This window comes from Rana temporaria, chromosome 4 (assembly GCF_905171775.1).
Source record: "Rana temporaria chromosome 4, aRanTem1.1, whole genome shotgun sequence".
Lineage (NCBI taxonomy): Eukaryota > Metazoa > Chordata > Amphibia > Anura > Ranidae > Rana > Rana temporaria.
The window spans coordinates 332,776,683-332,791,181 of record NC_053492.1 but is presented as its reverse complement, the minus strand read 5'-3'; the positions used below and the strand labels follow the sequence as shown (position 1 = coordinate 332,791,181).

General features: G+C 46.1%; 1 protein-coding gene across 2 annotated transcripts in view; it reads right to left on the bottom strand.

Moving 5' to 3' along the window:
- Positions 1-14,499, bottom strand: part of ARID4B (AT-rich interaction domain 4B) — an 897,525-nt gene that overhangs the window by 355,302 nt on the left and 527,724 nt on the right. The window lies entirely within an intron of this gene.

Here is a 14,499-nt window from a genome sequence, read left to right as displayed (position 1 = left end):
CAAGTTCTCATGCAATCGTACATGAATTTACTGAGTCTGCCGCTAGTCATTCCTTTTTCTTGGGTGGAATGAGCTTGAAAGGCTGGGGAGCATGCTTCTAAGTGCAATTAAGTTTAAAGAGACTGGGGTGGATTCAAGAAGCAATTGCGCCTGTGTAACCATAGGTTACACAGCGCAATTGCTTACTTGCCCCGGCGTAACGAGTGCTCCTGATTCAGGAACCTCGTTACGCCGACTGCAGCCTAAGATCTGCGCGGCATAAGGCTCTTATGCCCGCATATCTTAGGCTGCATTCTAGCGATGGCCGCTAGGTGGCGTTCCCGTTGTGCTCAGTGTATAGTATGCAAATTGCAAACTAACACCGATTCACAACGTTGCGCGAGGCCTGCGTACGCAATTTACGTTGTTTACGTACGACGGTTTTCGCGCAAGGCTGCCCCTGCTATTAGCAGGGGCAGCCCATGTTACGTATACCCGTCGTTCCCGCGTCGCGAAATTTTAATTTTACGTAGTTTGCGTAAGTGAATCGTGAATGGCGCTGGACGCCATTCACGTTCACTTTGAAGCAAATGACGTCCTTGCGACGTCATTTGCCGCAAGGCACGTCGGGAAACTTTCCCGACAGAGCATGAGCTCTACGCTTGGCGCGGGAACGCGCCTAATTTAAATGATTCCCGCCCCCTACGGGATCATTTAAATTGCGTGCTCTTGCGCCGGGCATTTTACGGAGCTTATGCTCCGTGAATCGAGGGCAGCACAAAAAAATTGCGGGGGCGCAGGGCAAAATCGTTAAAAAATGCGCAAATCTCTTTGAATCCGGCCCACTGTCACTAACCTAAAAGGTTGCAGGTAAAAGGACGAAAAAATCATTTGAGTGCATACTTGCAGTATTTTACCTTTCCATACATTTATTTTATTCACTTGCAATATTACTTCGTAGTTGTGTTGCTGAACAAATTAACTAGTCTATTCCATAGCACGGTGCCTGCTTTGCACAGCTCTCTCCTCTTCCAAAACGGTCTAAAATCTGTGCTGGCCAGGGTGGAAGCGAAAATAAACATTTTCCACTCTCATTTAAGTCTGTTGACATTCCACCCAAGATGGAGGCACTGAAAATGCACATAAAAACTTATGGGAAGATTTTATGCACAAAATTAATAATCTGGGTTAAACAGGTCCTGGTTAACACCTTAGCTACCAAGGTAAGTTTTCAAATGGCTTGGTATACAAAAAATTAAAACAAGCTCATGGCTGCTGTAGCTTTGAGCCTGGTGTTGTTTTTGACAGCCAATTCACTGCTTTAGGGCCCTTTCACACTGAGAAGTTTTTCAAGTGCTTATGCGTTATAAAAAAAAGCACCTAAAAAACTAATGAAAAATGTTTCCCTTTAAAATCAATGAAGGTTTTCAAATGGGGGTGGTGCACTTCCGTTGCAGTGAAAAATATCCTGCATTGCAGCATCTTTGGAGCATGTTTGGGGAGCTAAAAAAAAAAAAAAAAAAAAAAAAACACTTGTCCATATTGAAATGAATGGGAACCGCCTCAAATACACTCCCACTAAGCATTTTTGGTGTAGTTCTTGAGTCACATGTCCTTTAAAAACCACAAACGCTGCAAAAATGCATATGCATTTTACTGGCAGTTTTGAAGCAAACCATTGTGAAAGTTCCCTTGAGGTAAAAGTGATCTGGATGGCTCTATGGCTGCCCAGTCATATTTAGAGGGCTTTAAAGGTGATGCCAAATCCACCATACCAATAGGGCTCGTGATGGTTGCCAGACTTCCCAGTTCCTCCAGGGAGCTTGGGATCACAGTAAATGGCAGTAACTGCATGAGCAGGAGTTAATCAGGGAGTATTCATTCCCTGGATCTCCCAGAGACAAATGAACCCAGTGACATGCATTACATCGCTACTGGGTTCAGAGCTGTCACTCCTTGGATACTGTAGCCGAGAATGCAGGAAATGAAGGTACCGAGCAGGCACTGATAGAGCCCCCTGTCTCAGACGGTGGTGCTTTCTTGTCTTTCTTAGTCTTTGAATTCTTTCTAAGGGAAGACATATTACTAAGCAAGAAGCCGAGGTACCACAACGCATATACTACTGTGCTCAGTTTAGCAATCTACATAAAGTATGCAACTTATACACATACTGTAGTTTCATGCAAGAAGTAGGTGTCTCTCTTGGGATTGCCCCACCAACCACATAGAGCTTACGTGCCCCCAAAATGCTGCTGTATCCCAAGGAAGGGTCTGCTGGCTCTGAGTCCCCTATGGGTTCTGTAATGAGTGCCATGTTTCAAATTAGTGTGCCCGTGCACGTGTGCGTGCACGTGTGCGCGCGCTTGCTCGCGACTCCGCTCCTACTCCGCCGCCGATAAAATGCGCCCTCGTGTGCGCTACTGCCTGTGCTGTGGTGTCTTACCTGGTGTCTGGAGGGGAGAAGCGGTGGCTGTCTATGGCAGAGCTCTGCAGTGGAGGAAGTGTGCTTGTCCATAGGATCTGACACTGCTTAGAGCCTGGTGAGTACAACTCAGCTCTTTACTCCCTCTAGTGGCGAAAAAAGAGAAGACATCCTACTCAAAATTAGAAAAGGCCCTTAAGTTTGTTCTTAGGATTCCTTTTCCTCTTACCTTTATCCCTGCTGCAGGTTTTTCTGCTGAAAATTCAGACAGAACCAATCTTCACCCATCACGGCGGGTTTTGTGTGCCAAACTTCAGGGATATGGGTTCCTATTTAAAGGAGACCTCTCCCCTGGGCCTTGTAAAAGACTCTTACCAGGACTTTTAGCGTATAGAGCGAAAGTGCTGGACCCTAGAGCCCAGTCCTCCGAAGAGAGACATTACAGGCAACGCCTCATGCATGAGGCCAAGATCCCATCCAGTTTCAGCATTATTTATTTGGCGTCTTGGATGGATCCGAAAGCATAGTTCTTTTTACCCCCAGAGAGCCTGTTTGGTAGAAAAAACGGAGGTACTTCCCTGATGGGAGGGGTTATATGGAGGGGAACTGTCTTCAATTGGTTTGCGCCAGTGTCCAATCACTGCTGGTGACCCTTAACTCATTATGTAAAGAATGGCTCTGTGTCCCATGGTGTACGATAAAGAAAAGTAGTACATAGATCCATCAACAGGACAGCAGAATTGCACATTAGTACATGTTGTCAGGGTTGGGCTCTCAGCCCTCCCTTCTCAGTGCTCAGCTGTCGGTAATTGCTAGCACTCATCATTCCACAGCGGCTCACCTGGTGATCATTTCCTGCTTGTCAGTCCAGCCTACAGCCAGCCCTGTCTGGCTATTTAATCTGCCTGGTTCATTTTTTCTGTGCCTCCACCTTGGTCAAACTAATCTGGAGACTCTGCAGTGTTCCTGTTGGAAGACTTGCCTGGCTGACATCCCTTCTGGTTCCTGATCCTGTCTGATGCCTCCAACTACGCGGATCTCTGGCTTCCTGATTTACTGGCTTGTTCTGACTACCCGCTTTTCTACCATACACTGGCTATGTTTTGACTGTTTACCAATGGCGTCCCTAGCGGGGGCCCTGACCCCCCCAACATTATGCTGTGCCCCACAATGTGCCCCCCCCCCCAAAAAAAACAGGAGAACCAGCCTGTAAATTCCAAGAGTGGTGACTGCAAGCTGAGCCGAGTGTCAGTCTATGACACTTTTTCACAGCCCAGCGAGTCCAGCCACCCCCCCTCACTCTCCTCATATACGAGCAGGGAGGGATACAGCTCCTCCTCCTTTCAGTCCCACCCACACTATCCCGTTGTGCTGTATCTGAAGAGAGGGGATGTGTGGGCAGGAAATATGAAAATCAGTAGCATTCCTGGCTGTATGTGAATGATGCCTGAGATTCTAACCTGGACTGTGGGTAAGTGTGTGCACTGCAGACTGCAGTACACTGTAATCACTGAACTGCATTATCTCCATTCCTTCTCTCCCCCATCTGTCTTCCTCCCCCTCTCCTGTTCTTTCAAGACATTCACAATTTACTTTCACTTTCAGTTAGACAGGTAATATACGGTTCAAATTTCTTTCCTGCATCCACAGATTGCAGGAAAGAAACTTGCATGATTCCCCCATCAACACAGACAATGGTGACAGGGGAATATCCCTCCTGCCCAGCAAATGTATTCTCCCGACAAACAGTGATTATCACTAGTGGCTATAGCAACCACTAGTGATAATCATTTGAGAATCTGCTCATTAATGGTTCAAATCTCAGCCAGTTCCTGCTAAACCAGCTGAGATTTAAACTGTCTATGGCTGGTCTTAGCTCTTATGCCGCATACACACCATCACTTTATGTGATGGAAAAAAACGACATTTTCTGTGAAGTAAAAAACAACGTTTTTGAAATTTAAATTTTCAAAAACGATGTTGCCTACACACCATCGTTTTTTCGCAATGCTCTAGCAAAGAGAGGTTACATTCACCACGTTTTTCCATTGAAGCTCGCTTCATAACTAGCTTCTTGGCATGCGCGGGTGTAAAAACTTAGTTTTAAACGTCGTTTTTTGCTACACACGGTCAATTTCTGTGAAGTAAAAAACAACGTTTTGAAAAACGACACATAAAATTGAAGCATGCTTCAATTTTTTTTTGTCGTTTTTCACAAGACATAAAACTAAGTTTTCCCCCACACATGGTCATTTAAATTGACGTTTTTAAAAACGTCGTTTTTTTTCATCACATAAAGTGATGGTGTGTACGCAGCTTTAGGCAGCCCATACATTGATCACTTTTTTCATTCAACTATTAGGTTGAATGAAAAAAAAAAGAAATGATCCAATTCCCCCATCTACACATTATAGGTGGATGGGGGAATCCTCCCAGTGTGGACCAGTGGTGGAACAATCGTAGTTTCTGTCCTCTCCCGGCTATTCACAGCGCTGGTCTCTGTCTCCATGGCAGCAGCGGCAGCACATTGGAACCCAGTGCTGGTTACTTTATGGGGCTGATGTACAGGAGGGCCAGCACAATTTGTTGTTACAGATGGGCTGGGCATGTTTAAAATTCCACATGCCAGAGTCTGCCAGGAAGCCCACACTGCACAGTGCTAATCACAGGCAGTGAGACATTTCCCGGTCTGCAGCTGCACAGATCAGGAAATGTCTCACTGGCTGTGATTAGCACTGTGGAATGTCAGCTTCCTAGCGGGATCGGGCATGTGGTATTTTTAACACACCCGAGCCCATCTCTATTGGTTGTAGACAGTTGAGCTCCCTGCAGGTTTCTTAGCAGCAGTGGAGCCTTCTCTGACATGCTGATCGGGATGCAATCCAGGTGATTTTATTGATCAAAGCCCACACTTTACAGGCATAGAGTCCACGTGGCTGCTGAACATACGGTTGATTATATATATATATATATATATATATATATATATATATATATATATATATATATATAATCAACCGTATGTTCAGCATATATATATATATATATATATATATATATATATATATAGTTGTACTCTTGATGCTAATTAATACTGTGCTTATTAGATCTGAATGGGAGCATCACCTGGATCACATCCCGATCAGCATGTCAACAGAGAAGGTTTTACAGCATTACTGCTGCTAGGTGACCAGCTGGGGGCTTGTCTCTCTATAACCAATAGAATAGCTCCAACTGTCCCTGATTTGGAGGGACTGTCCCTGATTTGGAGAAATGTCCCTCTGTCCCTCTTTCCTCCTCATTTGTCCCTCATTTTTGTCTGATCTATATAGTTGTATATGAAATGCACTTTTTATCTTTCAAAAAGTGTTTCCCAGTGCTAAACCTTTCATCCAAAATCAGAATTGCTGCATTTGTAAATTTTAAAAGCCAATATAAAGGAAAAGTAGTGGTAAAAAAAGCCCTTGTGGATTTAATTAACCTTTTTTGGGGGTTATTAAGGGTGTGTGACAGGGGCGTGTTCTATGCCTACATACGTTTGCTGGTAGGTGTCCCTCATTCCCATCTCAAAATGTTGGGAGGTATGCAATAGTGCCAGCCTTCCCCTGCATGCACCCATAATGTCACCAGCACTAGGTCCTAATAGACTGCCGTCACTGCCAAGGAGACAGATGCCAGACCAGCACTGTCATTAGCAGGGACAGGACAGCTGGGGATCCCCACAGTGGCAGAACACCAGGACCCGGTGGCAAGACAACCTTTGCAACCCTGAGAGTTCTCCCACTGCTTTGGACCCTTATATTTTCTTGGTGTGCTGGTGACATATATCTCTTGTTTTCTGCCACCCTGGGGGCCCCAGTATAGTAGGAAGGGAGCTCACTGCAGAACATGTTAAAGCGGAGCTCCACCCTAAAGTGGAACTCCCGCTGATCGGAACCCTCCCCCCTCCGGTGTCACAATTGACACCTTTCAGAGGGAGGGGGGTGCAGATACCTGTCTAAAGACAGGTATTTGCACCCACTTCCGGCCACACAGTCTCGGATAAACTGCGGGCATGACGTCACCTCCCGTCCCCCCGTCCCCCGTTGTGTTCTGGGAACACTCGGCTCCCAAAACACAGAGGGAGACAATCGGCAGACATAGAGCGACTTGCGCATGCGCCATAGGGAACCGGGCAGTGAAGCCGGAGCACTTCACCTCCTGGTTCCCTCACCGAGGATTGCGAGGGGGCAGCAGAGTGACGAGCGATCGCTCGTCCTCTGCTGCGGACGGCGCTGGACTCCAGGACAGGTAAGTGTGCTAATATTAAAAGTCAGCAGCTGCAGTATTTGTAGCTGCTGGCTTTTAATATATTTTTTTTCAGTGGACATCCGCTTTAAAGGGCCCATTGTGGGTTAGTAGTAAAGGGTTCCAGGATATATATATATATATATATATATATATATATATATATATATATATATATATATATATATATATATATATATATAATTGCATTTTATAGTTGGCCCCCCTACATTTGTCCCTGTCCCCCTATAAATATGAAAGCTGGAGACGCCACTGCTGTTTACGATTTGTACCATTTTTTTTACCATTATATTAAAAGGTGTGATTTTAACTGCATTTTCTGTCTCTGTCTGATTCATGGTTCCGGACACATGCATAGCACTGTTTTCAACCAAAGCACCATCCATACTGGTATGGAGATAACACAATAACATAATAATCATCATCTGTTCTTGATTAGATGCATTGTAGGGTAGGAGGGTAGACATCAGAGGGTCAAATAGAGCTATGATGCCTTAATAAGGAGAACCTGTCACCTGTCCATGCTATCACATAGGGGACTTTTAGCCCTGGTTCACACTGGGTACGATTTGGAACGATTTGAGATGCGATTTGACATGTCAAATCGCATCTCAAATCGGCGGCAATTGTCGGCAATGGCACTGTCCTAATCAGTGCGACGCCGCATCTGCGATTTCAAAAAGTAGTTCCTGTACTACTTTTTGCGATTTCGGGCCGCGATTTACATTAAATTGCGGCCGAAATCGCGGCAAAATCGCAGCCGCGAAATCGTGGTAAAATCGCGCATTTTACCGCGATTTTGAATTCGCAGCAGTGTAAACCTAGGCTTAATCACCTTTCTCACAATAAAGTTAAATACAAAAAAAGGATAAAAAAAATAAAAACAAGTACAATTATTATATATATATATTTTTTTAAAAGCACCCCCCTCACCTTTGTAAATCCAAATGCAAACGTGCAGCGTAGGGTCCACACATGTATGTAAGCACAAATTGTGTCACACATGAGGTATCGCCGCAAACGTCAGAGTGAGAGCAATAATTTATGATCAACTCTCAACTGAACCTGTAAATGGTTGTAAATTGCTGTCTTTCACAGGCAGAGGCAAATTTAAGGTTTGAAATGTTTGGTATGCATTTACTCAACACAACTCCTCCTTTTATTTTAACAAAATAGTGGCTACTATATTAGATTAGTTTGCACTCAAACTGATTTTATTGTATTTTTTACTGAAAATATATCTTTGATAAACAATTGCACAAATATTGTGTGACATAAAATAAATCCAACCACAGTAATTTTATTCCACAGGGCCTCTGCTTCCACAAACTATATAATTGTTTATGGGTTTCAGTTAGTTTCCCCATTAAAACCCTACCCCCTGATGTCAAAATTACATCATAAGCCCACCATTACACTCAGTTTAAATGTATGACATAACTGTCAAAAGTGACAATACAATCAGTAACATAATAGTTAACAACTGCAGTAGTCATTAAATTAATCATATGTACAGAGATTCGGATCATTGCATGAAATAAAAATTCTGTTTGTGTACAAAATCAGCCAGCTGGCTGTGCTCAAGTAGCGGGCCATGCATGAATAACAAGATAGTGCTGCGCTGTAGGGATAGGGAATAATCATATAAATCTCATAAATACAGTGCTAGATCAAAGATAAGTGCATCTAAACACGACTTCAGTGATGCATAGTAACTAATCCAAGGTGAACACAATAGGTGCTAGGTAAATAAGACAGCTGACGCTGCTAGTGCCACAAGGCTACAAAACGATACACATAGGTGATAGCCAGTGGTGGTGCGTCCATAGGGATGCAGGAGCGCCGCCCCCCACACTGTATGAATCTGTATATTTTCGCCGCTGCCGCCCACTATTCAGCTGACCGGACATTGAGCGCCGGTCAGCTGAATAGCGGCAGCTGACTGGCTGTGTGGAAGTGCCTATCAGGGCCAGCGGCAACAATTGGGGGCACAGTGGCTACAATTGTGGCACAGTGGCTACAATTGGGGGCACAGTGGCTACAATTGGGGGCACAGTGGTGACAATTGGGGGCACAGTGGCGACAATTGGGGGCACAGTGGCTACAATTGGGGGCACAGTGGTGACAATTGGGGGCACAGTGGTGACAATTGGGGGCACAGTGGCAACAATTGGGGGCACAGTGGCTACAATTGGGGGCACAGTGGCTACAATTGGGGGCACAGTGGCTACAATTGGGGGCACAGTGGCGACAATTGGGGGCACAGTGGCGACAATTGGGGGCACAGTGGCTGTGTTTGATGGCATAGTGGTGACGAATGCGCGCAAGAGTCCTGCTCAAAGAGGTACCGGATGCGATGTCAGCGAGTCCGCCACTCGTTTTTTATATGCTGAATTTTAAAACTATCTTTGCGAGTACCTAGTGTATAAGCTGTTTTTATACTATTAAATTGCTTTTACGTTATTACGCTATTGGTGCTCTCCTTTATCTTTCCGTGTGAGGACCATTGCCACCTCCAATGGCCTGAAATTTCGTTGCTGCACTTATCCATATAGAGTTGTTTTATGCTGTTACCTTACAGCAGTTACAGCGTCTCGACTCACTTACTCCCTCCGTCTACTTGCACGACACCGGAAAGAACGTGACAGGCGTCGGGTGGTGACGTCGACGCGTTTCGCCGTGCTCTGTGGAGTAGCTTTTTCTGGGACGTGGAAGATTTAAAATTTATGATTTAAGTTCAAAATAACCATAATTGCTACTGTTTTCAACCTGGTGCACAACCAGTTCTACTAAGCATGTTTCTCCAAACAACGATCGGATACACCTCTAATGGAGAAAAAGAGGGAAAAAAACAAATCTTCCACGTCTGATTGATGTCAATCAACAGAGCAAATCCGACAATAAATACGCTCACGACCGGGCAGTGAACCACGTCCCAGAAGAAGCTACGTCACAGAGCACGGCGAAACGCATCAACGTCACCACCCGACGCCTGTCACGTCACGTTCTTTCCGGTGTTGTGCAAGTAGACGGAGGGAGTAAGCGAGTAAGTGAGTCGAGACGCCGCTCCCGTCGAATCAGCATCGGAGCTAACATCGGATGATCGACGCCATTTGGCGCAACGAGTGTACCACACGCATCATGCCTATCGAGGCACACCATCACAGCAACCAGCGCTAATAGTGCACCTACGCATTAAGGACTTCACTGACTCCATGGATCCCATGGAAGCCAAATAGCACACTCTATCTGGAAACTTTACTTCAGCCCCCACAACGCTGCCATCGCAACGGATAAACATAAACAGGTCGGTAATTATACCATACACATCGATCGTATGATCAATGACCTTATATCCAATCATCACGATGGTTTGCAACATTGGGGTAATGTATATTCATTTTGCTATTCTTGCACATGCAGCTTTGATCTAACAACACTCAGTGATATACAGTCCAATAGCGCACCATTTTCAGCTGTCTTTGCATTTTGATTCTGAACAAATCTGCCTCTATTGCTATTACAGACAATTCCTCTCAGTAGTGATGTATTAACCCCTCACTAACACCACCAATAATTATCATATGTGGACATCTCATGCATGATTGCACAGAATCACTTATCTCTATGGTACCATCTTCATCGTTTTTTGCACCAATTTGATTGTCTTGTTACTTCAAGCATGCTCTTATAGTGCGATCATCTGATTACCCGATGCAATAATTTCCCAAGTTATATTACTAACGACCTCCAGGAGCGGCCACTCTCAGTTAGCTTGCATTTACTTAATTATTTAATCCAACAACACCAACAACAATCAACGCACGCTGCAAAGCACCAAATTGCCTACTATGTTCTAGTCAATATTACCATCTACTCTGAGTACCCAATCTCATGACTATTTGAACTTTACTAACTTCAAGCAACTGCCACTCCACAAGCGCGCCTCCTCCCCCTTCCCTGCACCGGAATCAGCCACCAGCCATTGCATCAATTCGATTGTAACAATTGTGTGACCCGGTGAGACACATATTGTCTCACATACCCGGCCACCTTCTAATTATCCTTTCTGTATTTCAGAAACGGATTTAACTGATACCCATTATCTCATAAGATGCATGTTTCTGGTGACTGAATCTATAACGTGTCCGGACAGGTGTTGTTTCATGTTTGTGAGTCTTGTTTGTTTTGCTACATGTACAGTAGATACCAGTTTACCAGAGGTTAAACTACGAAACATTTTAACTTTTTGCATTTATATTTATGCCCAATAAAACTTTGTTATATTTAATATCAAATCTCCTTAGGTCATTTTCTGTTGCCTAAAGTAACCCCTTACTATCTTGTCTTCATTTAGACCATCCCCTATTCCCCAACTTATTCCTCTCTCAATCACTTTACATGATATTACGGTTACAGCAACAGTACCATAATCCGATGAGTGACCCCCTATAGACATCCAATATATTTAGGATATCTATCAACGAGTGAAAATTTCTTGCATTCTCCAATTCCCCCCGTTCCCTTTCATTTTTGACAAGTGAATTCTACGGCTCAGGTAAGTAAAGCCGGTGACTGCCAGAAGTTTTTCACCTTAATGCACAGGATGCATTATGGTGAAAAAACATGAGGGTTACAACCCCTTTAAGGCCCCTGGGCTGTACAATATTTAAGGTATAGATCCAGTAAGCTCTGCGTAAAAGGTGGCAGCTGTGGTTGCCTCTTCTTAGGCCTTGTATACACGATATAACATGTCCGATGAAAACGGTCCGCGGACCGTTTTCATCGGACATGTCCGCTGGGAGATTTTGGTGTGATGGCTGTACACACCATCAAATCGAAATCCCCGCGGATAGACAGCGCGGTGATGTGGCGGTGACGTTGACGCTGCCACGTCACCAAACCAGGAAGTAAAATACTTCCACGCATGCATCGAATCCATTTGATGCATGCGGGAGATTTCTGTCCGCTGGTTAGGTGTACTAACCAGCGGACATGTCGGACGGACAGGTTTCCAGCAGACAAATTTTAAAGCATGCTCGTAGGCGCATATTTACGCTCCCATTGATTTACTATTCAAATATGCAAATGAGGGAGATGCGCCGATTCACGAACGTACGACCGCCCGACGCAGGCTGCGCGCGGTGTGCGTAAGCTGTACGTCCGGCCTAAACTTGCCCCTCATAAAGCAGGGGCAACTTTGCACCAGACGTGTGCAGGTCAGCTGGAGAGCAGCTTCAGCAGCACCGTTACGGACGAGCTGAGCAGCCACACTTGCAGGACAAGACTTCTCTGTATGCCAACATGCCAGGGGCAGGCATGGTCATAGCACTACTAGTGTGTGCCCAGGAGCGTAGAAGGAGGAGGAGGAGGGCACGGGAGAGGATATACTGCACGCCCATAAACATCTTTGGCATGGGGGATTAGGAGGTGTATCGCATATTCAGATTCAACACTGATGCCATCCAGGAAATAGCCACAGCCCTGCATGATGACATCACCAGCCAGACACAACGCTCACATGCAGTGCAGCCACTAGTCAAGGTACTGGCAACACTGCATTTTCTTGCCAGTGGATCTTTTCAGCATACAAGTGGAGTTGTGGCTGGGATGTCACAAACCAGCATGAGCAGATGTGTGCACCAGGTTGTCCCCGCAATCCTCACACGCATGTCCCACCACATCGTCAGACCCACCCAGGAGCATCTGCGGAATAAGGCAAGGGTGGATTTTGTCAGAATTGCAGGATTCCCACGCACCGTGGGGGCCATTGATTGCACACATGTGGCATTACGCCCCCCCCCCCCCCTGACACAGAGCACATATACTGCAATCAGAAGCACTGGCATTCCATCAACGTACAGGTGATAGTCGATGCCCAAGGCCTCATATGGCACGTCCGTGCCAAACACCCAGGGTCCAGCCACGACAGCTACATATACCGTCAAAGCACCATCCCAACAGAATTCGAACAGAACGTGTATGGGGACGGCTGGTTGGTGAGTGACATGGGAGTCAGGCATGACTGTCCGACCCCATGATGCAGACATCACAAGGGGCACATGCACGGCTAACATCCTCCTGTCTTTTCCCTTCCAGGTGACTCTGCATATGCACTTGGGCCCCATCTCATGACTTCATTCTGGAATCCCCAAACCCCAGGAGAGGAAAACTACAATGCTGCACACATACGTACCCGTGGAGTGGTGGAACGCACATTTGGCATCCTGAAGTCCCGTTTCCGATGCCTGGATAAGTCTGGGGGTACCCTGTTGTATTCCCCAAACTTTGTGTGCCAGATCATCGGGGCATGTTGCATTCTGCACAACTTTGCCGAGAGAAAGGGACTGGAGATTGACCTACGTGATGACCTGACCGCCGAACCAGACAATCCCCCCCTAACCGAGGATACCCCGTCTGCTGAGGGAACAGCAGTCAGGAGATGCCTTGTGGAACGTATCTTTGCACGTTAAACACACACATTCATCATGGCACAAGGAGAATGCACGCATGCACACCACTGTGGTCCCTTGCACACACACCCCACATCCTCATCACTTTGGATTAGCCCAAGTACACCGCACGGGACTTGGGAGCAGCAACGCCGTGCCAAGGCTCCAATTATGTTGCTGAACATTCGTACCACATTCACACGGCCAAGGGTGACACCCCTTTGCCGGCAGGAGTGTCACCCCCCCCCCCACATTCACACACCAGTCACACTAATCTGCACGCCTCACTGTGTGCATTATTAACAAAATAAAATAAAACACTCTTCATCAGAGCAACAAAATAATAAATAAACACAACTAGTTGCCCTGACTGCTGCCACGCCCACGGCCACGGCTCCGCAACTGCCTGGTTGACGGTGGGGGGGGACGTCAGGTGGAGGAGAATCCACCATGGCTGGAGGCCTGCCCTCTAATGCCACGGCAATACGCCTCAGAAGGCTGTTTGTCTCGGTCTGCACCTGGACAATGGCAGCTGTGTGGCCCTGGACGGTCTCAATCAGGGTCCGCATCTCTGCCACAAGGGTAGCCGTGGTGGTCTGGAGATCCCCCAAGCAGGATATGATAGCTGTTGTATTGGCTGCCACGTCCTGCAGACCATCCATGATGTGTCCCCTGTCACCCAGGCTGTGTTATGACCCTGATTATGAGAACACTCTGTCTCAAGTTTAGACTCCAGCTGTAGAGGCCTATCAGAAATAACCACCAGCTCACTCTCACTGAACTATAAGAGTATGGGGTCTATATCATCATATCCTCTGATTGGAGCAAAACATGTAGTAATAGTTTAATACTTGTTAAACTATGTTATAACATTTGTCTAGAATATGACAAGGACAAGTCACTAGTAGGTGCTTTCTGCATATATAGGTAGTGAACTTGAATCATGTAGAAAATAGCACTCTTGATATAACACAAAGAAAGAACCCCAATATAATTAGAGCAAGTATCTCAATAGTTAATATGCATTCTGAGGCCCCGTACACACGACCAGTTTCCTCGGCAGAATTCAGCTTCCGACCGAGTTTCTGGCTGAATTCTGCCGAGGAAACTGGTCGTGTGTACACTTTCGGCCGAGGAAGCCGACGAGGACCTCGGCGAGGAAATAGAGAACATGTTCTCTATTTCCTCGTTGTTCTATGGGAGCTCTCGGCCCGCCGAGGTCCTCGGCGGCTTCAGGGCTGAACTGGCCGAGGAACTCGACGTGTTTGGCACGTCGAGTTCCTTGGCCGTGTGTACGAGGCCTGAGAGAGAGAAGGAGACAGTCCAGAGTATGGTTTG